The 27030-nt window shown below is 34.1% G+C and overlaps 1 long non-coding RNA gene across 1 annotated transcript in view; it reads right to left on the bottom strand.

Annotated features, from left to right (window-relative positions):
* LOC116419682 overlaps window positions 1-27030 on the bottom strand; it is a 175987-nt gene that overhangs the window by 87555 nt on the left and 61402 nt on the right. The window contains exon 3 of the long non-coding RNA XR_004229957.1: window positions 16748-16797. This is a non-coding gene — a long non-coding RNA (uncharacterized LOC116419682). The remainder of the gene's footprint in view (window positions 1-16747; window positions 16798-27030) is intronic.

Below are 27030 nucleotides of genomic sequence, written 5' to 3' on the forward strand. Positions count from 1 at the left end.
AGGAAGGATAGAATATAAACTTTCTCTTACCTGTATGACCATGAACTTTCTTATCAGTTAGATGCACCTTTGGCACAATCTCTGCAAAGCCTGAACTTCCCCGAGTCAAGGAAGGCTCAAGGCAATTTCTGGTGAAATCTGAAATCCCCTTATGAATGAATCTGCATATCCTCAGCAAGCTATTGGCTATGTGAAGGCAATGCGTGTAAAAGTATGATTTGCTATACTTGGGCATGCCTTTTACATTCTACGTCAGCAGGAGAACTCAACCTCAACTGAGTCAGAGCTAAAGAGGGTCAATATTTAGACATCATTTTCATAATGGCAGTTACTGTAGGGGGAATAAACAACAGTACTTAAGCACTTCTAGATGAAGTCTAAAGCAAAAATAATAATGATAATAGTAATAATGAAAAAAATTTAAGTATCATGTTGCTCCTAAAGTCTCATCATATTAATCTAAGAATTTTTTAAAAGCTCAAACCCCTACTATGAGACTCCTTCAAGTTGTCTTCAATTAGCCCATTGTACTTTAATGGAAAAAATAGGGGATCAGTTTGTCACCTATTTACTATCCACTTTCCCCCTCAATTCTCCTACATAGTGGTTAAGCATTATTCTCCTACATTAAGAAAGAAAAGACCTGAATAGAGACCATAATGAAAATCTTATGATCTATCAGACTTGAGTATTTAATTATTAAAAGCAACCTTAAAATTGTAATTTTGGGACTTTTATGCAAATATTTAATTACAAAATACAGACAAAAAATAGGATCCTGTGTATTGCTTTTTAAAAAATCATAATTATATCAGATGAAGCATAAAGAAAGTTATGTATTAAATATAATTGACCTCAAAATGTTTTTCACAATAGTATACAAGTACTATAACCTGCTCAAGAACATATCTAATCTGAAATTGTGGCTGTATTATGAGAGAATTTTCTGTTTGAAGTGTCAACAAAAAAAAAGTATACATCACCTATTTTCCCCTTATCTGATATATTTATGCACATACACATATGACAGCGAAAATACAGGTAAGCCCCTTCTCCTCTCCTCCATAGGAATACCCTCAAGGTACATGAAAACAAAGGGCTCTGCTCTGGATATAACAAGGTTCAATAAGACAAAAAGAAACAGCCATAGAGCTACATACAGAATCTGGAGAAAGGCCTGAACAGTGGAATAGTGCCCTTGCAGCTATTAGAAGGATAAGCAAAACAGGGACTTCACAGAAGGGAAGGGAGTTTTCCTAATAACCAAGGGAGGTGTGGTATGAGCCTGTTTCCCATTTTTAGTCCGATTAAGTAAGAACTGGTTTATGATCAATGCATAGCTAGCCTAAGTGCTTGAAAGGGCCCTTTCAAAAGAGCAAAACAAGCCAGATATTCACATTTCCCTGTGTTCCTCTAAATGGAGACATAAACCTGAGAAATATTATGAGAGCTCCTTAGGCCGATCACATCAGAGTTCTAGGTCCAAATGACATAAACCTTTATAAACCCACCAATATACACATATTTATGTGTGTATATCTATTAGGTTACAGAGCAAAGAGTTTCTCCTGATCTTTGGACCTGGCAAAACACTGAAGGGCTTAGTGCTTTTATATAAGAAACCATGGGTGTCTTTTGCTTCTGTTCCACTTTCTACTGTTTGTTAGTGGTGGAAAAGGCTCAAAGACTGCTTCCACTCCCCTTTTTTTCTTCCACTCTTCTGAATATATATTTTGCAATGCCATCTCTCCGGGACTTTCCATGAGAGGTAAGGGAGATACACTCCTTGATCCTGTCAGGAATGGCAATTGCTTGTATCCAATACTGCATCATTCAAGTGAGCCTGAGTGAGGAACTAACCCCATGTCAGTATTGCTGTCTGAATAACAGTGTTTCAGAGATGGACAGGTACAGCCCTAGAGGCAAATCCATGAGTTTTAAGGGTTAGGAACTGAGTCAGAACTAAAAGTGGTTCAGGGACCTGCAGGTCACAAAGGAGTACTTTTTGCCCCCCATAAAGACATATTCACAAATGTGCCAAGAGTTAGGAAGACTAGAGTTCAAATTTGGTCTCAGATACTTACTAATTATGTGACCAGTGCAGGTCACTTACCTTCTGTTTCCCTCAGTTTTCTTATCTGTAAAATGGGGATATGTGACTATTGTAAAGTTCAAATATTTATACAGAGCTTTTTGTGACAATAATTATGTGATAATATTTGTATAGGGCTTAGCACAATGCCTGGAATATAGCAGATGTCCTAATAAATGCTGATTCCCTTATCTTTCTTCCCATACATATAGGGAAAATCAAAGAGAAACAGAGAATATAAACTTACATAAAATATGAAATGGGTAGTTGAGTATGTATGACCATAAAAGTCCCATATAACTCTATATAAATATCATGATGAGATTCCTTTGATTCTTAAAAATATATATATCAAAAAGGACTAAGGGCAGCACTGTTTGGTATGGATGAGGAGTGTGACAATGGGTAACAGAGAAAAGGTGGAGCTACTCAATTTTTATTTGCCTCTGCTTTGACTGCTAAGGAGAATTGACTTTTGTCTGGAAATAAAACAATAATTGCTAGCAAGAACATGGAATAATACAGTTAAATTTAATAAAGAGTATTGGTAAATCTCTCTGAGATTATCTCTACTAAAGTCCAAAAAAATGGCATGAATCTAGCTTTCATGTGTGATAGCTCTATTGCATTTGAAACTTACACTGCCTTCATTAAAAAAATATTTTCAAAGATTCCTGCCAGCTCAGTCAATAGTAAAATGTTTTCTTAATGAGGTATGTATGAGGTAGTTGGAACCTCTGTTAACTGTAGTCATTAAGGAAGAGATTAGGTCAACCCAGATCTTCTTCAGGCTTTTCTAATGAGTCCCTCTCAGTCCTAAGGACAGTGTACCTATGGTGCCTACTAGAGCTGCTTCAATACTGTGAGAAAGAAGTGTAATTAACTGGACAGTGTGTATTTTAATATGGACTTACTTAAATGAATGGATAATAGTCATAGAGATTGACTGATTGCCTTCTTAGAGTATTATGTAGACAAATTCACCACAGATTTGAAAAAATATGTATGTGTGTATATATAAATATATATGTATATATAACACACACATAAATATATATATATATATATATATATATATATATATATATATATATATATTTATAACAGGCACTTAAAAAAGAATGCCAGTGTGATTTTTAACATAGCTTTGTGTTTTTTATTTCACTCTGAGAACAAATCATCTCAAATGGTAATGGAAATTATTTGGATTGTTATTTCATTTCTTTCAGTCAAGTCCAGTTCTTTGTGATCCCATTTTGGGGTTTTCTTAGCAACGATACTAAAATGGATTGCCATTTCTTTCTCCAGCTCATCTTATATTATAGATGAGGAAATTGGGACAACATAGGGTTAAGTGATTCACTCTGAGTCAGAGCTAGCAAATGTCTGAGGCCAGATTCTAATTCAGGAAGAGTCTTCCTGACTCCAGACCTAGTGTTGTACTCACTACACCAGCTAGTCACCTCAAATTATATGCTAGTATATTATATTAATTAATAGGATAAAATCATATAATTCAGTGATAAGCATTATATGTCTTTTCAAAAAAGCTTTCAAAATGAAGTCATTGGGAAGACTTCAGATATCATTTCAACTAACTCTAATAGAGACTGACTTAATGCTAAGAGTTAAAATTCAATTTAATGAGTATTTAAACGTGATACCATATATTTAAATTCACAAAAATTGTCCCACAGATAAATAGAATATTATTTTAAACTGCTAGCTGATATATAACCCCTGAATCAAACCATTCAAAATAATCATTACCAGAAAATTAATCCTTCTATTAGGTAGGCATCAATAACAAAGGCAATATATTTTATTGCCTTCTAGAAGGGCTAACCCTCCAACCCCAATACCTCCAGAAAGGTATCACCTTTCAAACTCTAAAATCCCAGCTGACACCAACTGTTTTTTTAAATATTTGTGAGCACTGTTTTCTAGGATCTTTAAAAAGTAAATGTGTGTCATCAAACAAGGCCATTATATATACAAGTTAGAGAAAATTACTACAGAGAAGATATTGTTCCCAGTTGGCTGGAACCAGAGACTTGGAAAAAGGAAAGATACCAGTGTTTTGCAATAATGTTTACTTAGGATGAAGGGACAACAGCCTTATTTTAAGCTGGGAACATTTTCTTAGGAATGTAAAAAATGCTTCCACACGTAGGAATGTCAAATGAAGTATTCTGTCATTTCAAACTCGAGCTCAATGGGAGAAAGTTCACATATTTCTAGAATAACATTTTGAAAACTCAGTTTTAGAGCATGATGAATTTGTAGAAAAGTCAATGATGGAAGCATTCTTAGCTGTACTGAAAATACATTTAAAAAATCAATGTGCTCCCTCCTCACCTCTGCCTCTCAGATTTTATACCTTTCCTCCAAATAAGGGAAAGTCCAATGAAGGTATCAAAAAAGAGATCATGAAACATTTGTCTCATGGGAGAAAGATGGGAGGCTACTTGGACTAAATATTTTCTATATTGTCAAATACAGTCTTCAATATTTTTGTTTAGTTGTCACAAGAAAAGATTCAAATTGGAGGAAGTAAGGATTCAAAATGACTTTGTTGTCAAGACAAACAGCATCACTAATACTTTTTAAATTAAAAAAAATCAATAGGAGATATAGTCTATGTCTGTTACATAGGTATATAATGAATAAAGACCAAGTAATTTTGAGGGATAAGCATTAAGAGCTGGAGTCAGGAGAAAGCAGCAAAGCTTCATGCAGAAACTGGAGTCTTAGCTAAACTCTCTGGGAAACAAAGGACTCGTCTACCAAGCAGAGATGAAAAGAGAGTGAATTCTAAGCCCAGGGCCAGCTGGTAAAAAGGCACCGAGTGTCATATGTGTGAGAGAAAGCAAAGTGGCCAGTCTTGTCATGAATGATACCATCAAAGAGTCATGTGTTACTGAAATTCAATTCAATAAACATCAAGCACCCAGGATGTGTCAAACAGCGTCCTGGGTGCTGAGATTCAAAGATAAAAACTGAAGCTGCTGTTTTCAAGGTTCTTATATTTTATCCACTGCTCCATCTAGCTGCCCCAAGCTAGAGGATTCTCTTCTTCACATCAGCATTTGGGACAGTGTCCCTGTACTGGCAGTATATATATCAGGGCCAAGGACAGACTGGATATGATGGGGAAAAGACAGCTTCAAGGCTCCACAAGTCCAGCAAAAAAGCTTCACTATAACTCAAGGGAGTCTTGAGAACTCCAGTACTTCAGAGGCTTTGAAGTTATCCTCTGGCATAAGGACTCCCAAAGTTTAAAATCATGTTTCTCCTGTATTCTGTATATACTTGTTAGGAGAGGATAACACAGACATGGGGTAGAGAGGGAAGAGGAATATTATGTATCATTTATTTCTTAGTATCTTATCTTAATTCCTAAAAGGTAATTAAGTATGGCTACAAATTAAACAAATTAAGTAGGATCACAGAGAGTTAGACTGAAAAATTAATAAAACATTTGCAAAGCACCCATACATGATAACTTTTTTGATCATTATAATTGAAAGGTGATCAATTTCAATCCTCCTGCCTCCCCCCCCCCAACTATGTGGATTTATTTTATCCAGTTCTTTGCTACTATGAAAATTGCTGTCCTATTTGGATATGTCCCAAGCAATGGGATCTCTGAGATGAAGGTTACATATAATTTAAAAGTTTCCAATTTTTAACTCTCAAAGAGATTGCTATTTTGTACCAAATGGTGATTTTCTTATCAATTTTTCCATGGTTATCCAGTAATTCTCCAAATGAAATTTTAAATTATTTTATCTTTGACAGTTTGGTTATTAGGCTAAATCTATAAATAAATTTAGTTACTATTGTCATTTTTATTGTATTTATACAGCTCCAATGACCAAAAAGTTATCCATTTTTTGTAATTTTTATTTTTAAGGATTATTTTCTAATAGCATTTATCTAAAATTTTAATGTGTCTTAGCAGATTGACTACCAGATCTTTTTGTACATTTTCTAGTTTTAAAAATGTTATTTCCCTATTTACTTTCCTCTTAGATTTTGTTTTTGCTATATAGAAAAATTTTGCTGTTCTAAAATATACCATGCAATGGTCATTACGTCTTTCACAAAAAAAAAAAAAAATTGTGGATTGGTTTTCTCTATTTTGTTCCAGAAGCTTCTAATTTTCTCAATTATTTCCTTTACCAATTTCTTATGTATCATTCTTATATCTTTGAATAACTACTATCACAAAATGCCAATTAGATCACCAGATTTTTCTGTAAAAAACAAATTTTAAAATTGGATTAGAACAATCTATATTTTAATTATAATCCAGAATCATAATGCTACCAATCTAACAGATTGACTGAAGGTTAGAAAAATTGGACAATGAAAATATTTAAAAGAATTTATAAAGAAAAGTTCTCGGAGAAGCTAGATGGTACAGTGGACAGAGCACCAGCCTCAATTCAAAGTCAGGAGAATCTGAGTTCAAATCCAGCTTCAGATCCTTAATGCTTACTAGCTGTGTGACCCTAGGTAAGTCACTTAACCTAATTCCTAAATAAAATTCCTAAACAGAAACAAAACAAAATACCCAGAGTTCACAAATTAAAAAGATCTTCCCCAAATGAGCCAAATCAATGACCTCTAAATAGAACACTAGGTACCTCATAAATGAAATTCTAAAGACAAAAAACAGAAGCTTCTAAACAAACATAAAAGCAACTCTATCAAAATACTGAATGTTATGGTTGGGTCAAAAGAATTTTAAGATTTATAACTACAACCAATAGACTATGTCAAAATAACAAAAGAAAAAAGAAAAGGGTAACAAAAAATAGACTGAGAAGAGACAAAGGGCAATTACCTAACTCAAATTAACAAAGGGGAGAGAGTTGACATCAAAGTACTAGGAAATTTACATATTTAACAATATAAAATTTGCAGTTATATTTGCAATATAAAATATATATATATTTTGCTGAGGCAATTGGGATTAAGTGATTTGTCCAGGATCACACAGCTAGGAAGTGTTAAATGTCAGAGATTAGATTTGAACTCAGGTCCTCCTGACTTCAGGGCTGGTGCTGACACAGTAAAATATAAAGGTTTATATTCTCTTCTAAAATATAAAGTCAATATAACTTCAAAATATAGAAATAAGTCATATCTAAAAGTCATAACAAATGTGAATAAGATGAATTTGTTTATGAATAAAATACATTTTAAAAGAGTTATGATGTGATCAAAAATATTTTTGTTTAACTACAGACAATAATCTAATGAAATCAGTTTTCAAAGATTATTACTGAACTACTGTTCTAAAATATACCATGCAATGGTCATTACATCTTTCAATATTTCAAGAATCTGTGACTTTGTCAATTGTGAGTATTCTGACACCAAGGCAGACTACCAATCCTTTAACAAATTAACTGATATTATGGAGATTTATGTAGTTAAAAATTCCATAATCCTGTGGCCAAACTGGGTATGAGTTTATCTAACCTAGTAAAGCTGTTCCTCAAATAATCACCCTGGGTCTATCACTAGGCCCATACACAAAGCCTTTTTCATTTGACAAGATTTCCCTTCATGAAGCCTTACTTGAGAATCTGTGTGTGTGTGTGTGTGTATATATATATATATATATATACATATCTCCCATTAGTACTGCAGACTCAAAGAGGATAGGAACTGTCTTTTTTTTTTAATCTTTCTCCATCCCTAGCATCTTAGCATAGTCCTTTGCACAGAGAGAGACAATAAATATTTATTAAATTGTGCACTATTAAAAATTAAGGTTTTTCTTCATAATTATATAGATAACAAGTGAGAATTCCATAATTCAAATTCAGGTCTTCTGACATTAAATCCAGGTCTCTTTCAACTTGGATTCTCATGACCAGATAAAATCTAGAACACTTTCTTAACCACATTTGGAGAAAAAAAATTCTCAATTAAAATGTATTTTAGCAAAACCTAAGTCAATCCTTTTAAAGTAGAATGAATGAAATATTTACATAAATCAACAAAAATATAATAAAGTAAATATAACTGAGTAAATTTTGACCTCTCCCTTCCCCAATGAAGATTTAGATAATTGGGGCAAAACTTGCTTTATTTTGGTTTAAATTATCCAGATAATTGTTTTGATTCATTTTATTTTGCTTATCTAGAAAAATATCTTTAAAAAATAAGATTGTTGTTTAACAATCAATTTTGAATATATATATAAATTTAATATATATTTTAACATGTTTAACATATATTGGATTACCTACCATCTAAGGGAGGGGTATAGGGAAAGAGGAGAAAATTTGGACCACAAGGTTTTGCAAGGGTCAATGTTGAAAAATTATCCATGCATATGTTTTGAAAATAAAAACCTTTTTGAAATTTATATGTAAGATGTAAGGCTCTTAAACTAAGAGTTTCTAGTTGAGTAAAACAATCTAAAAATCAATGTCAAAATGTGCTCTTTAAAGTATTCTTACTCAGATTTAAATTAAGCTAGACTACTGAGGATTTAAAGAATTCTTTGTAATTATTCTATTCAGGGTAGCTAAGATTCTTGGAGGTAGAGGTAAGGAGAGGATTGTGATAGATATGAACGCATACTTTACAATTGTGCAATAGAGTAAAAGAATTTTTTTCTTTTCTGTAACAGAATGGAATTACATCTGTTTTTTATGTTAGTAAACATTAATCCTTATCTAAGTCTTCTGGACACTTAAAAGCTAATTCTTTCTGTGGAGAAATGAGTTAATGTCTTATAAATATCAATCTAGTGACTCTTCGCTAACAGGGAGATCACTCTTGACCTCACAATTTTTAAAAATTTTATATGATTTTTCATAATAGTAATAGATTTCTACTGATCTACTTATACTTCCTCTCCAATATCTTTTCCAAGAAAACCCCATGGATAGTGTTGGTGTGCTAGCGCTCATGGGGTCATAAAGAGTTAGACACTACTGAATGACTGAACAACAATAAATGTATACTTCCTTACCAAATTCTTCTTGTGATACAAAACTATTTGTAAGATAGCCAAGTTAGAGATTGAATCCTTTTCCATGGAAATGATCCATGGTTCCATGGAATAGATCACTAAGATCTATTAAAGGTTTTAAATCTGCAATAACGTCTCATCAAACAATGTGTTCTATTAAATGGACAAAAGCTGTACAGAAAGTTGAATAAGAAATACAAAAAGGTAAAAAACAATGTGACGAATAGTTTCTATATAGTTCCCACTTTTTTTTTCCCTCTCAAGTATATCATTAATTGATTCAAAAATCTGTTAAACTCTTACTTTGTAGAAATCACCTTACTAGTATTAGGCCTAGTTGTCCCAAGGGAATGGGATTAACAGAACAGGAAATGGAATATTTAAATAATCTCATTTTAGAAAAAGAAATTGAAAAAGCCAAAATAAAATGAACTCCCCAAAGGAAAAAAAAATCAGGACCATAAGGATTTACAAATTAATTTTACTAAACATTTAAAGAACAATTCATTCTAATACTACATAAACTGTATTAAAAATAGATTAAGAAGATACCCTATACCAAATTCTTCCTATGACACAAATATAGTTAATAGTTTTTTCACTGTTTGACCTAGAGTTAATTTAAGCTTTTTGCTGAAGAAGATGTGTGGGAGATACTGATGAACTACCTCTGTTTAAGTAATCATTTCAGCTGGAAATAATAAAAGAGAAATTTTCAAGATGTAAAGAGAACAGAAAGGAATAAAGGTATTAGTGGAACATAAAAAAAATAGAAGTGAAACTGCACAGCAGAAATAATGTGAATCAAATCCTCCAATGGAGGGATAGGGATAGCTTCAGAAAAACCTGGGAAGACTTAAATGAAGACTTAACCTATATCCTGCTAACAGTGAAACAATATATTTAATAAGATAAATCTACAGAGTGAGAGAATGTGTACATGAGGAAAGAGGAAGTAATAGCCATAGGGTAATGGATGATACATTCTTCTCAAGTCCATGAGAGGAGACCTTGATGAAGAGCACTCTCATTGGAAAAGCATTATATGCTTTATATGATAACCTGAATAAGAAATGAGCTTCTTTTGATGGGTCTAATTTGGGAAGAGTCCATGAATTGGTAGTTCACCTTTTCTGAATGTTTCCTGAGTCTCCATGGGAAGCATGTCCCAAGAGAAAGATGTTTGAGTTCCTGAAGTAGCTCACAACCAGAATGATAGTGGTCTTTGAAACCCCATGGGCTCTAACACACTGATAATATCCATGGTGTTTTCTTGGCAAAGATACTGGAGTGATTTGCCATTTCCTTCTTACAGATAGCTCTGTTTTACAAGAGGAATCTGGTGAGAGAGTAAATAGACTAGTACAATTGGTCCATTACTACTATATTACTACTATTGAGCCACTATAACTATGAAAAACTGAACAATGAAAAAAAATGAAAAAATGAAAAGAAGAAATGAAAGTCTTTGGGGAGGAAAATTATAATGGGGAAATAAAGGAGAAGACTGTATTGAACATCTGATCCAAAATATAAGTTTTATAATATAACACTATTTCTACCTAATATTACTCCCTTCCACAAATAGCTAATTCTACAAAGCATAGCAGGAAAAAAATTGGGGCAAGGTCTGTAAAAACAATATGAAATCTGCTTGGAAGAGGGTACTTAAATCTAATTTTAGAATCTTTAACAGACATCTTGAAATAAGTATCAGAGAAAAAAATTTCAGAATACACTGAAAGAATATTATCGAACAAAACAAAGAGAAATGTTTTAGAAAAATCTACAGTAAAAAGAATACTAACATACAAAGTTCAAGGGAAGGTGAGTAAAGGAGATTTTCAACTAACTGAAAAGTGAAAGGGAAGGGACATGAAAAGAAACAAATTACATTTTTTTAAGTTCAAAGGAAATAATTAGGGGAGAGAAAAGCAAATAGAGGGACTAGGAGCAGGTGGAAAGAACCTGCATAGTTTCAAAGAGAGCTTTACTTTATAATCAGTTTGTATACGACTTCAAATTTATATTAAAGCTGAATAAGCTACAATGTATCAGCATGGGACTTTCCAATCCCTTTTCTCAGCGTATGATAGTATATCAACAGTACATAACTTAATTGGGCATATATGAGATTGTACTTTTAGTATCATATCATATATATATATATATAAACATATAGTATGTATATAGTAAGGAGGACATAAAATCTGGAGTTTTTGCATAGGGAAACATTAGGGGTGGGGACTATCAAACTAAAAATTTTAAGAAATATAAAATGAAATTTTCCAAATGAAATCTGAGAATATAAAATAATGTAAATGTATACTTGCCCAAGAAGTACTGGCAAATGTACTTCAGCAACTGCTAAATATGTTTGATACACTCACTACTACTTTGAAAATGCATATATTGTACATCAGGTGAACAGAAGTATACTATAAAGCATATGAAATTATTATAAAATGACTCAGCAACACATCAAAGAAACTTTATCTCAGCTTGTATGGAACTGTTTTGTACAGTAATGTAGAGTAAGGAATCATTATCAGAAATATATTCAAAGAAAGATACTCGGATGAGTCATTTTTGGTTTGGTCTCGATACAGTTGAATATTTAGGAGCTTCTATGACCAACTAATGATACTTTAGAAACAGAAAGCTGACATATTATTTTTAACTAGCTGTATGACAATAAACCACTGTTGGTTCTTCAGTCATCCTGAAAAGACCCATACTATTCATTATAATCTAGAAAAAGCATTTATGAATTGAGTAATCTTAGCGGTAAGGCCTTCCAATCTAACATAACAAAACTTGCTTTTGAAATCAATGATAATTTTGCCAGAATAGGGTTTGTAGAAGAGGGGTAACATTATTTTAATTAGAAAATAGCCCAAGTTCTTCAATAACAAGGTAGGTGGACACTTATAAATTGAGTTTGAGTTGTTCTGATGATTAGATAGAACTATAATTTAATGAACACTTCCTAAGTTTAAACCAAAGGCAATAATAAAAACAAATGACTATCATTTGAGTAATGTGGGATCACCTCCAATTATGTCTGAAAACTACTAGTGACTACCAACCCTGCAAAACTCTTGCCTGTGTTCACCTATTGTATTAAATGCCTTCATATGATTCTCTTAATACTGTGAATATATTAGTAGAACAAATACACTATTCAATGACTTCATTGCTCTTACTATATTACTAACCACTATATTTTTTTTCACATGAATATTTCCTTATACTTTATACTTGAACATTTTTTATGCTGTTCTTCCTTCATAATTTTCTCAGTTGTAATGTACTTCTTTTGCCCATCAGTCATCTCTCCTTTGGAGGCCATGGTGTTTTGTAACCTGTAGTAATACAATTTCAATGGAAGAATGCAAATATTAAAAAATTGGGCCCTTATTTCAGGAAGAATCTTAGGCCAAAGGGAATATAGCCCATTTTCGTCATGTTCAATTCTAAATTTAACTCACTGTCCTTTTGTCCAAGACAACATATGTATTATTCATCTATTTATCCATACATCATCTATCCATCTTTCTTTCTTTCCATCCATTCATCTATCTATCTGTCTGTCTGTCTATCTACTGATGGATTAGCTTTGGTCCTTGAAAGCAGGCATCATTTCCTTTTTTCCTTTCTGTCCCTAGCTTCTAGCAGAATGTAATTATAATAAATGTCTGTCTAACTAAAGTAAACAGAACAGGCATTCTTCATTTATTTTGTTTCTCCTGTCTGGATAATTAGACCAATTTCTTTAGAATGATCTTATTTAGGAGGCTCTTCAACATTCTGGGGCTTAATGAAATCAACACAACATCATCAATAAACAGGATATAAAGAATGCCTTCTTGTTCTGGGTACATCCTGTGCTGAAAATCCCACATGGACAACCTTTGAGTATATGGCTCTGTTTGATGTCTCATTTGATTTTATGGTCAAAATTATACCTCCTTTGTTTTATCTTTCATAGAGTTTTGACATATGTATAGGAGACATCTTGTTGAAAGACTATCTTAAAGAAAGTGTTTTGCTTTACCAAATTCAAAAATTATATAGTCAATAAAATAGTAAGCACAGATGGGATTGTGTCTTTTCTTAATCTTTCAGTCAATGATGTAATGGTAAAGATATATTCTGTGGAATTTTGCATATGAGAGTTTGTTTCCTTCCATCAATATAGGATACCCTCAATTAACATGCAGAATATTCTCATAAAATATTAATACGGATGGGAAAGTGGACATAGACATCATTCTAGATTCCTGGACTACCTTTTTCAGTGTATATAAGATCCAAGATTTTTCCCATTTCTTTATTAGTTTCCCTCCATAAGATATCTGGAAAATTGATCCCTCCATGATCCAAAAGTTGTATTGCCTTCAGCATCAGAATCCTCTATATACACTTCATCTATTATATGTATGTTTTATTCTATCTTGGATTTCTTCAAAGTCATGTAAACTTCCTCTAAAGCACATCCAGTGAGTGTGTTAAGAGTTCAAATGTGGTGACTCCTTTGTTCTCAATGGCAAAGAATTTGGTAGGAACGTATCTGAGGATTTTTAAAAATCTTTTTCTATTGCTGTCCTCTTTTCTTTTTAATCTTCAAATGCCCTCAGCTGGCCTTTATTTAATTGGGCCTCTAATCATGCTCTTTTAAAACTGGTTTTTCCATCTATTACCTTTCTTGGTTAAGAAACAATATTGCTCATAAGCTTCCAACATTCTTTTGCTTAAGATTTTTTTTTTTACCAACAAACTGACAAATAAATCAAGTATTTTCTGACTAATGCATTCAGAGGTTAATTTTTTATCTCATTTGGCAACCAATTTACATTATTTAAAATTCTTTTGAAATTGTTGAAATCTGTGTCTGTCTTTTCCTTCATCCATGTGCCATCTTGGGCATCAAAATTTCTTTTGATAGAACAAGTTGAAGCTGTTATATCTTTCTGTCATTTTTTATATTTCTGTATTAATTTCTCTCAACTCTAAAAAATTGTGCTTTGACTATACACAGACAGCTGATTCAAAAATGACTCACATTACTAAGTCATTTCCTATCTTTTAAAGCATAATCAATTTCAGTTTTAGTTATGTTTTTACATTACCTAAGTCTTGAGATTTCTTTCTCAAATATTCCTCATGTGCAGGTATAAATCTTTCATATAGTCTAGAAGTCTTAGTTTCTCTCTCTCCTTACTCCTGAAATAAAATTACATTTTCCATTTTGTATTAAAGTTACCAAGTATCAAAGGTGTATATTAATTTAATTTGGATGGACTTGTTTATAGAATTATTTTATCTTTTTGTTCTGCAACAAAAAATTGTCACAAAAGTCAATTATTTTAATGGCGGTTTTTTACAAATACTTAACAGTATGGTTAACATATTTAACAGTATGGCAGTGGCAATCACTGCAATACAAGGTAAACAAATCATCTCATAAAATGATGTTTTTGTATTTATCTTTGTTTCATGGTTAGCTATGAAAGAATTCATCAAGTGGGTAACTTGCTAGTGATGAGCAGCAAGGCTGCTTCTCAGAAGGCAGAAACAATCTGTTCACTGAGATAGTACTTAATTTTCAGAATGGGAGAAATAATGAGAGTTAATATTCCACTTGCCATAGCATTCAAAAATCTAGGCTCCTCTCCATGCCACAATAAGATATCAATGGAGAACTTTGTGGAGGTAAATAACACAATACTCTTTTTAAAACTCAGTTTCTAAATATATCAGAGAACTGTCATTTTACATGGATTTTAAGTGAATATGGACAAAAGGTTCTCAAGCACATCAAAAGCATGGAAAAAATAAAGATCTTTTTACCTGCTACCCATTTTTCCATATCTAGGTTACTTTGAAGTTGACACTTTCTATTAATCTGCTGGTAGGCACTGGACTTCTGAAAATCCCAGGTAAGGAAACTACCTACCAAATAGTGCATGCAGGCACCTTCTCTGAATTGAAGTGTTTCCTAGAATAAGGGGTTAGGGGACCAGCCAGGGTCACAGTCAATATGGTCAGAGCAGGATTTAAAGCCAAGTCTTCTTGGCTTCATACACTATACTATACTGTCTTTTCCACAAGAGAACTTGTGAACCATTTTGCACTTTATACCAAATGAGAGGACACTTTAATCCTCATAAAATACTGAAATGTGGGTAATCTTGAGCATTCTGTAATTTAAGGATGCAAGAAGAACTGGCTATGCAGCCCTTTAAGAATCCAGAGAGAGTAAACTGGTTAAATCAGACTTACTGAAAAAAATGCAAACAATTAATTAGCAATTAACATAAATATTTCCAAAACTGGACTCCCCTTTGGCAATATAGTTCATATTATTAAAATATATTTAATGTTGTTTATTGTGGAGAGAGAGTATGGAAATGTGATGGGGAAAAAAAAAGGAGGAGATAAATTGCTTCCAAATTTGGTTACTGCTAACTGTTCTTTATTTTTGAAGAAACCAGGGTGAAAATCCAGTGATGGTGCATGTCCCTAGTTATGGTAAGAGTTTGTCTTGACTGCCAGGCTCAATTTGATCATACCCATCCCCAAGGGCCAGGGATTCTCTCATCATCCACACCATAACCTATGAACACGTACAGCACCATAGATTGTTTCCTTACCACAACTAAGAATATATTGACAGTGCTATCAGGTGCTTCTTAAGGACCTAACCTGGGTCTTCTGCCTGATTGGCAGGTTGGAATCTGTCCTGACCTGTCATAAAGATAAATTTGGAAATGATATTGTTACTATTTCCAGATACCTGGGCAACAAACTATGTAGTCAAGAATGGCTACATCCTTGGGTAGCAGATAGAGCACCAGACTTGGTTCATTAGTACCCAAATTCAAAACCAATTTCAGACACATACCAGCTGTGTGACTCTGGGCAAGTCACTTAACCCTAATTGCCCTCTCCCCAACCCCCCCCCCCACCAGCTACCTTTCCACCTATGTCTTTATTAATAAGATACCACTTACTTCTTTATGCTGTTAAAAGAAGTACATTTTAAAATAACAATTTAAAATTTTTGATACTGAAATAATTGTTTAGCCATTGTGACTTTGTTTTAAAATTAAGAAAAACAATGAATTCTAATCTCTCTGAAAGTTTATATGTAATGATGAATATGGAAATATGTTAAGAATAATGGCACGTATTTAACTTATATCAGATTGCCAGCTGCCTTGGAGAGGGGTGAAGTAATTGAGGGAGGAAGAAAAATTTGGAATACAAGATTTTGCAAAAGTAAATGTTGAAAACTATCTTTACATGTATTTGGAAAAATAAAATACTATTAAAAGTTTATATCAAGAAATTAAACACAATAGAATTTTGAAGTTTAGAAGAGACCTCAATGATCATCGATACAGACTCTTTCATTTTAAAGATGAAGAAACTGAATGAAATGACAGTTCAAGATCATATAGCTACTTGATGGCAGAGCTGGGACCAAGCCCTAACCTTTTTCTTCTCAGTCAAATTCTCATTCAACTTCATTGTAAGACCTGGTCAAAGTTCACATTGATTGGGGAAACAAAATGCTTAAGGATAAGTCTGTGTAAGTCTAGTTTATTTTTGAAATTCACAAGTAAGTAGATAATTAAAATTTGGTTTACCTCTTTGGCAGATTTTCCTGGAAGGTAACTCCATTTCCCCCAATTTCTCCCTGAAAAATATAAGAAAGACCTTTGTAAGCCAAGCAATAATAAGACATATCTTAGTAACATTGTTTTTGATATACTGTAGGTTCTGATAATAAATGCTCTAGAAAATTTAATCAATTATTTTAGATGTCATATATTACCGATTTTTAAATCTACAAAAGTGTTGCACAGTGTAATAGGTAATTTGAAATAAAATGCTCTGATTTGTATGACTGGACCACACAGGAAAATAAAGTGCAATAATGAAAAGATAGCCATACCATTCAAATATTTAATGAGATTGTTCCTGTCCCTGATCCTCTACAGTCATTTACTAGCAATAGACATTACTCTTATGGTTTAGTTATTAGCTGCTAAATCTATTTTTAACAAATAGTGGGCTTAGAGATACTTTAATGAGGTTCTAATCCTTTGAGTATCTTGAAGGAAAACCAAAACCAACTTCAAGATGGATTTGGATAGAAATCAACCACAATGCAGAGAAGCTAAGCTGTTATTTCTGAGAAATACTATAAGCAATTACGAAAATGTATTCTGTAGCCAAGAGAGGAATCTTAAAGGGCAGAATTAACCAGAGTACAGGGACATACTTAAAATTTAAAAAGATCAGAAATTAGTGTTTTCCAACATTTAGCCTTTAAGTGACATGCTGCTCTCATGGTTGATTAAATTAGTTCAATAGCTATGAGTTACAGACCCTACCTGAGCAGAGTTCTAAAACTAAGCTCTAAGAGCAGCAACATAAACAAAAGAACATACAGACCTTTCCTTGATGAAGATACTGTCATTTAATGGGGACAGAGTGGACATAAGACTATGAAAAGGATGTGAAAACACATGCCTAAATTTATGATCCATATTCATCTTGGACTTGAGGTCTGAACTCACCCCACAGGCAGCAGAAACTCAGTACAGGAAGGGCACTCTCCCTTTCTGCCTTTCCATCTGTCTCCTGTCTGAGGGTCCTCAGGAAAACTTCCCCAAAAAAAGGTTTTTTAGGAGCCCAACTACAACATTTTGTCTTCCACTACTTATAGAAAACTTGTTCTTTCATACTTAGTTATTCTGATTAATAATTTGTTTTGGATTGTGATTTTATCTTGTCTTCCAATGCTCTAGATCTGTTTGCTTCTGGTCTCAGGCTTTAAGTTCTCCTTTTGGCTCATGCATGACTCTCTCTTCCACCCACTGCTAACACTAATTGGTTTGCTAGCCCTGGTCTGAGGTTTTATTATCTCTTATTGGTAAACAATCTTGACCCTGGCCTAGAACAAACAAGTGCAAATCAATACAGGCATGAAAATATGTACAAGTAGTTGAGGGTATACTACAGATTCCCTTCTGCTTGCTACATCAAGAGGACCTTTTTATTTCCAGGCTCCCAAGAGTCTATTAACACAGGTCTGATGTTGCTCAAGAGTCAAAAACTTTCAGTGTCTCTCTACTGCTTAAATAACAAAATATACGTTCCCTACAATGGCTATTTAAAATCCTTTACAACTTAGTTTCAATCCATTTGTAACTCATCTTATTCCATCCCTTCACAGTTCTGCCTTCTAGTCAAACTCATCTGCTATTTACATGCCAATGTCAAGTTATTATTTACTTATTAGTTATTTTTATTTTTCAATTTAATAAATAATTTATAAATATTGATAAATTTAATTAATATTAATTTAGTAATTGATTAATATCTTGAAAGAGTTTTCAGGCTTCACCACCATCATCATCACTATTACTTATCCTGGTTTTCAAGGTCCACAACACTGATACAATCAACATATCCAAATTTATTCCCTACTCTTCTGTTACTATAAAGATTTAACTTCTTTTGTTCTCAATTGACTCATCTATAAAATTAGGATAATAAGAGCATTTACTCTCACAGAGCTATTACATGAAGCAAAATTGATATTTATGTCATTATACAATAATCCTTACATCACTGTTATTTATTATTATTAGAAATGTGAATTTACAAAAAATGAATTTTAAAAGATTCTGTTCTACCTAAGTTGGAATGTTCATCCTTCCCCTAAACAAGTCAGATACATTTCACAGAATCATAGCATCTCAGAGTTGGAAGAGAGCCCAGATTTGATTTAGTTAAACTCATACCTGAACAAGGATCCTTTCTGTATAATATATCTGGCAAATGGTCATCTAGACATTACTTAAATATGTCCAATGGGAGGGAACCCACCATCTCCCAAGGCAATTCATCTCATCACTGCCTAGTTCTGTCAGGAAGTTTTTCTCAGGTTAAACCTAAATTTCCCTCTCTACAAATTCTCCTTTTGTCCTATGGAACCAAACAGAAAAAAGTCAGTTCCCTCTTCAATATGACAGCACCTCAAAAATTTATAAACAACTCCTATCCCAACCTCAGCTCCATCTACTTCCCAACCTTCTCTTTTTTTGACTAAACATCCTGTGCTCTCTTTGTACCTTTGCTTATCTTTTTCAAAGCTCAGTTCAAATCAAAATACTATACACTGTCTTTAATGGATATCCACTATCTTTAATTCTTTAACTCTTCAGCCAAATTGGGGAAATGCCATTCTCCAAACATGCCCTGTGCTTTCCTACCTTGCAGATATTCCCGAACCCATAATAATCCATGTGTTCTTGTCATAGACATAATAGTAAGAGCTATTCTATAATATAATCAGCTCAATCCATCAGTCTTTCCATATTTTGGATTTACGTTCCAAGCCATGATACAAGACTAAGTCATCTGGGAGAAGGGATGTTTTAGCCAGAGACTGGAGGCAGCTGGGAATTCCATCACAGTTCTGTCAGATCACAATAATTGAAATTAAGAATCTCATTATAAGAAGGAACTTCAGAAGCCATATAATCAGCCTCTATTTGGATGAGAATCCAACAAATGGTCACACTTGAGGACCGGTGCGAGCAAAGCTCACCTCTCTCAGATCAGGCCACTGTACTTTGGGGGAGAAATCCTTACACAAAGCTTAAAATGTGTCTCCTCACTGCCCACCCATCACTTCTGCCTGCTGGGACCTTAGAAAACAAGCTTCATTCCTCTTCCACACAAATCTTTCGAATACCCAAATGTGGTTATCATATCCCTTGAGGTGTCCAAGTCTCTTCTCCAAGATAAATTCCAAGTTCCTGCCACTAAATCTGAAGCTTTTCAGCACCCCAGCTGTCCTATTCAAAATGCTCATCCAGCTTATCTAATAGGCTCCCTAAAATGTGATGCTTGGAGCTGAATACAATATTCCAGTAGTGATATTACTAGTGTAAAAGACAAACGAATTATCACCTTCCTTATTCTGCACACTGCTATCCTTTTACAATTTAAGGCTATATTTTCCCCCCAATATCACATTCTTGACTTATAAAAAAGCTTATAACTCACTAAAAGTCTCAGATATTCTTCAGACAAATTGGTCTAGCTGTACCTTCCACATCTTGTACTATGGAAGTAAAATAACTTTACATTTGAATAATGAGCAACAAATTTGGAATGCATGTGTATCTATGTGCTCATTTACGCATGCATGCACACACATACCAAGGTGATTACCACTAATGGGAAAAGGATGGGACAGGGAGGCTAAGTGGTTCCACTTGTCACAAAAACTATATATTCAGCCTGGAGAAACACAGAAGGCATTGTTACGGTTACACTTGAGGGCCCAGTGGTGAGGTACGTGAAGTTATTCAAGATAGTACTAACAACATTAATGAATTTTTTAAGCTGAACCTTGAGCACAATCTTAGCTGCTATGTGCAATCGTGCCAGACCTATAATCTTGCAGGGAGAAACACAAGTTTTCTGTAATTCCTATCGACTCATTGATGCTTCTCAGTTTCCAGTCCCCAAAATAATAGGCACACTCATAAGGAGGGCCCGTTTCATTCCCTGAATCAGTTCTTTCACTGCCTCAGCATTGGGTTCTACATGGCTTTTTCTCTCAAAAGATCTTTCTGTCATCTCCTTTAATATATCATTCCAGATCAGGAGTCCAAAATGTGTCAGGCTTTGGGGGACGTCTGGTTTAATATTTATCCAGTTACCACTTATTATCCAGTCAGAGAAAACCAACTGGAAACTGGAATTATTTCTGCTGTTTGATCTAATTTTCAATGTACTATTCAAATGAATATATGCCTGCTACTTGGTGAAGTAACAAGAGGGCTAGAGATGTATTTATTTGAAATCTCAATTCTGACACTAATCCAGAACAAGACATTTCACCTCCTGCTCTATATTTCCAGTAAATTACCTACCTCACAGGGGTATGACGGAGAAAGCACTTTGTAAACCTTAAAAACAATGCATGTGTGTGTGTGTGTGTGTGTGTGTATAGATAAATAGATCTATATTTCTATCTATATCTATATATATATCACAGCAGAGGTCTGATATAATAATGCTGTTGTTATCTCCAAACTGAGCACCATGTCTCCCCCACTCCTTTTTGGTATTTACTGTCTACTCACTTCCATTTTAATAGCACTGTGTTTGCAGTGGATGTCTTATTTCAAGAGTTAGAAGTCCAGATTGATTTACAGGAGATACTGTAAGCTACTAATGCCACAAGCTAACAGCCATAGAACTTTGGTGGACATTCATGTGTAGTAGGCAGAAAGCATAGTAAACAATTACATGGAAAGTTTCAAAATGAAGCTATTTCATGAAGCTACTTTCCTCACCATCAAAGTTCCAAGTTCTATAGCTTACTGCCTGGAATTCTCAGCATCGATGTGAATTCATCCAATCTTTCACTGGTCCCTGTTGAGTTTACACATATTCAGACTTGAACCCCATCCCCACTCCTAGATTCTTAGCTAATTTTATCTGACTTAGAGGAAGAAAATCCTCATTAAAAAAAAAAAATCTTGGATTTTTTTTTTTTTTTTTTTTTTTTTGCTGAGGCAGTTGGGGTTAAGTGACTTGCCCAGGGTCCACAGCTAGGAAGTGTTAAGTGTCTGAGACCTGATTTGAACTCAGGTCCTCCTGACTTCAGGGATGGTGCTCTATCCAGTGCATTACCTAGCTGCCGCAAATTTTGTATTTAAGAAGGCACTGGAGTCCTAATACCTAGAGTTGAAAGAAAACCTGGAAAACAATATATCATCTTCACTTCTCTAAAGTGGTGGAGGCTTTTTATTATGCTATTCCTCCAAGCTTAGATCAAACAAGTGACTATATGATGAAAAAGAAAAAATCCTTGATACCTGACATTTTATACTAATAACCTATATTGATTTGTCCAATTTTTGACAGAATGTTAGAGAGATGATACATAAGAAATCCTGAACCAAATTCTACACATTATACTATTATTACAATACCTAAAATATAATCTCTCTCACATACACCTGTCTCCTTTTTATAAATGTAAGCAAATAGGGATATAATAAGATGGATTTGGTAATCATTAGGTAAACTGAATGTGAGACCCAGCTTTACCAAAAACTAATTTGTTATATATAACTTGACCTCCCTAAGATAAAGTTTCCTTATTTGTAAAATGTAAAAGTTAAACTTCATGAAGTTCAGTCCTTACAAATCTAATAATCAATGAATTTCTACAATAGTATGGGGACTTTTTTTGTCAGACAATTCCTTGCCTGTATGACTAAGATCCTCAATCTATGGAAAGAGACAAAGAAGTGTTTCCTGGGGTACAACTAAATTATGGATATGAAAATTGTGTTGCATATTGTCCCCTGAAGCAGGGGTGTCAAACTCAAAAGGAAACATGGCAGGATGATTTAGAAAACTACAACGTAACATTATCTATGTTGAACTGTATTTTCATTCATTAAATATTTACCGATGACATTTAAATATGGTTTGGGCCTTAGAGAGAGTTTGAAGTCTTTAATCAGGGTTCTGAAGTCTTGAGTGGGACACGACTCCATGGGAAGACTAGTTTCACCTGCACAGTCTATAGTTTTAAACCTCAGCTGTACCATTTAGTATTTGTGTTACAGAAGACACACAGCTTCACTGGACCTCAGTTCTGTCACTGACAGAAAGTTAAGGTATTATAATAGGTACCCTGTAAAGTTCCTTCAAGCAAGCCTTCAATACTATGATGATATTAACAGACCTGTTTATAGTGAGTTTAGTCAAGGAGTAGGGCCTAGTACAAAGTAATCTTTGTATTCCAGGGAGAATCCCTGGGGATGGATATTTTTTATTTGTTGGTGGCTGGTAAACTTGCATTCACAGAATTTCAGAATTTGTACATGAATAAGGTTCTCTACAAGATCTCCTCTAAACAGTCATCCAACTGTTTCTTAAAAATCTATGACAGGAAATCTACTAGTTCCCCAGGCAGGCAATGTCACTAACGTGGAAAACCACTCATTAACAAATATCTATATATACTTTTTATTCCGTTAACCATTTCATAATTAGATTTTAATCTAGTTTAAGTCACAGGAATTTTATAGGACAAAAGTTTGATACCTCTACCGTACATTTTTAATAACATGAATACATAGAAAGCACACTTTTAAATTTTCAGATGACAAAGTTGAGCAGGGTTTAATACAGACAATAACAGTTTAAAATTAAGTAGGTTGGAAACCACAAACTGAAATTTAATGGGAATAACTAAGTTCAGAATTCAGATTTCTTGGAATGCTTAAGTATTAAATGGAAAAATGCCTTGACAATTGTAAAAGTTTTTATTTAATTCAGACTAATTTTGGTTGACAGTGAAGTTCAATGAGTCATCTGTATGATATATTTACAATAGTCTAAATTTATTTGAATATTTTATCTAAGAAGTAATAATTCCTCTATCTTCTGCACTTATAAGACCAAATCTGGAGTTTTATGTCCACTTCTGGACACTATTACAAAAAGGTCATTGAAAAATGCCATTACCCAGAGAAATGTACCCAAAGACCTAGAAATCATATCAAATGAGAAAGATTTGGGAGTTGTCCTAACTTTGGCAGAGAGGCAACAGAAAAGCCCAGTCTTTTCACAACTACTCAAGCAAGAATTTAAAAAAAAATCAGGAAATTGAAGAACTAAAGCATGTGTATTTTGCCAGCTCAGACCCACACAGATAGTTAAAAACCTGTCTATACTAGGAAAGGGGTTCAGCCAGAAAAATCCACCAAGGAACAAATAGTAAGAAACCTTTCATAACACAGGACAGGGTTGAGACAGGGAAGCTTGAAGTTAACAGCTGTGTGCCAGGAGTAAGGAAATGACAGCCTGGATCAAGTATTAGCCAAGAACATCTGGTCTAGGGTTATATTGCTCTGACCCAAAAATGGGAGCAGAAGCTTTTAAAAGGCTAAAAGAAGAGCAATAATCTATCAAGACACATCCTGAATGAGACTATACCAATACAAACAAGAGGTAAAACTAATAGATGTAGAGAGATTATTAAATAGCATAAGTAATTTACATGATAAATTGTGTTGTGGATATGTTTCTGGGAATCCTGCAAAATGAAACATATAATAGCATTTAACATACTAGCATTTAACATAGATTTAGGCTTCTACTGTATCAGAGCAATCCAAAGACCTGTATTTGTCAAAAATGCAGATAACATATTCTCTTTTGTGCTATTATTGTACATACCTTAAGAAACAAAATTCTATATCCTCTTTCACAGTTGAGACCTTTAATTAATGCAGATTTGTTTTCATCCTAATTAGTCCATATATAACCATACTACTTGCCCTATTTTCCCTAAGAATCCAAGCTCAGGGTACTCTAGTGGATTTAAAAATTTTTATTTTATATAAAGTAAGATTAAAATTACCTATGAGTACTAAAACAAACTGTCTAATGGAAAGAGTAGTAGCCTGGGTATCAGGAGCTCTTAGCTTAAGGTCTCAGCTCTGTGTGCTATCTGTGGGACTTAGGAGCAAAACACTTAACTTCTCCTGGTCTCAGTTTCCTCATCTGCAAAATAAATGAATAGAGCTAGATGACTTCTAAGATAAAAGATCTTATTCAGTTCTAAATCAATGTTCCTATCACTTTACCTCTTTAAGGCTTAATAATAATACCTGAAAAATAGATTATAACACACTGCCTACTTCACAAAGTTATTGAGGGTCAAGTTAGAAAATTTTTGCTAATACACTTTATAAACTATAAAGCACTATACAAAAGATACTATTACTATCTGGACCCAGCTTCAGCCAATACCATGCCATATGAAATAAAAGAAATACTAAGCTAGGGAACCATTAATGATTATTAATAAGAAAAAATAGAGACCATTCAAAAATCCCTCTCTAAACCATATGATTATTTTCCTAAAAGAACATATAAAAACTAAAAAAAATTCTATCTCACAAATTAAGATCATGATCATACAGAAAAACTCCTATCAGTCTCACACACACACATACACACACTCACATTTACCTCAATAGGCTGCTCCTCCACTTCTATATGCCTTTCTATACTGCTCTACTGAGTGGAGGCAAAATTTCTCTCTGAGCTCAGCAGATGCAGCAGCTGTAGCAGCCTCTGCCACAGGAGAGCGGCCTAACAAAATCTGCTCGCAGCTTCCACACAGTGGGTGGCAAGTTATTTGCATATGAATGGTCAGTTCCATTTTGCTACTAGTGAGTAAAGTGCATTGGCCCTTCCTTCACAATAACTTCCTTGTATTAAAGGAGTTAACAGAGGCCTTCCTTTAGCACGCTGAGGGAACTGAATATTCCCTAGACATATGTGTGCACCTGGATTGTGCACTGACATGTACATTTAGACACATGACTACATACACACATCTAGGTATGTGGCTCTGGAAATGTGGGACACTTTCTGGTTCTATCCTCAAGATATAATAGAACTTGAATACATCATAAGACCTTAGATCTAGAGTCCGAAAGAAACTCAGAGGCTTCGAATCCACTCCCCTGATTTTACAGGGGAGAGGAGAGAAATCTAGAAGCAATCTGTGACTTGCTCCAGATCACTCAGGTGGGGGGATCCAAATGGGATTTGAACTCACATCCTCTGGCTCTGTTGCCAGTGCTTTTAAAAGGGTAAGTTCTATTCAAAGGTAAAATGAACAGTTTGCCTTGTTTCCATTTGAATTGTCTTGGGAAGATTCTGAAGATCACCTGGCAAGATAAGATATGGGACACTGGGATCCTTTCTCAAAGTATAGGTCTGATGCATACCAGTCAGTCCATACTTTGTAGAATAAAATCCTACAAAAAAATTTTCCAACCTGACTGTTGGTTAGTCAATCAACAAAAAATTAGTGAGCACCTACTCTATGTAACACTACAAAAAAAGGAATTTTCTAAACTGTACTTTCAAAATCCCAATGAAATGGGATTTCCTTTTTGTTTTTTTGTTTTTTATTTTTTTTGTAATTCTCTCATCTATTAGCAGAGAAAGGGGATAGGTACTATAAGCAAAAGACTTACTGTAACAAAGGGCTACTTTTCAAATAAGCCAAGAGATAGACTCGCATTAAGAAAAGGAACATTCCATTTGTTGCTCAGGCTTTATTCAGCTGATTCTTCCTGGTCCCATTTGGGTTTTTCTTGGCAAAGATACCGCTGTGCTTTGCCATTTCTTTTTCCAGCTCATTTTTTTCTCAGCTCATTTTCAGATGGGAAAACTGAGGCAAACAGGGTTGTGACATTAGTGGTTGGGGAAAAAATTGCTCTCCCCATATATACGTGTTCAGCCAAGAATGTCTGCTCTCCAGGAGCTATGGATGGGAGGTAGTGCAGACAGAAAGACAGACGGACACAGACACACAGCTAATAAATGTCTAAGGCCAAATCTGAACTCGGGAAGATGTGTCTCCCTGACTCCAAGCTGGGTACTCTATCTAGTGTACCAGCTAGTTGCCCAGAACATTTCCCAGTCCTCCATCAAAATAAATGTGCATCTTGAAGGTCTCAAAGATGAACCTCAAGAATGAACTATGGACAGAATTCTAAGCTGTCAGTAACATTCTTGCAGTATTACAAGATTAGGACTCTAGCTAGAATCAGTACCTGTTAAGCTCCAGGTATGTGGGTGACAAGTCATAGTCCTTGGCCAAAGGAGCCCCTGTATATAATCAAAGAAGTGTTTCCAGGAAGATACTGTGATTCCAGAGGAATGTTTTGGAGGCCTATAAGTGAGAAGCTAATGTAGGTCAGATGTGAACAGGAAACATTTTAAAAAAACAGTATTTACTTATAGGAAAAGATGTTGAAAGGAGGCATTCCCTTAATGCTAGGATAAATGATATGTG

This window comes from Sarcophilus harrisii, chromosome 5 (genome assembly GCF_902635505.1).
Source record: "Sarcophilus harrisii chromosome 5, mSarHar1.11, whole genome shotgun sequence".
Classification (NCBI taxonomy): domain Eukaryota; kingdom Metazoa; phylum Chordata; class Mammalia; order Dasyuromorphia; family Dasyuridae; genus Sarcophilus; species Sarcophilus harrisii.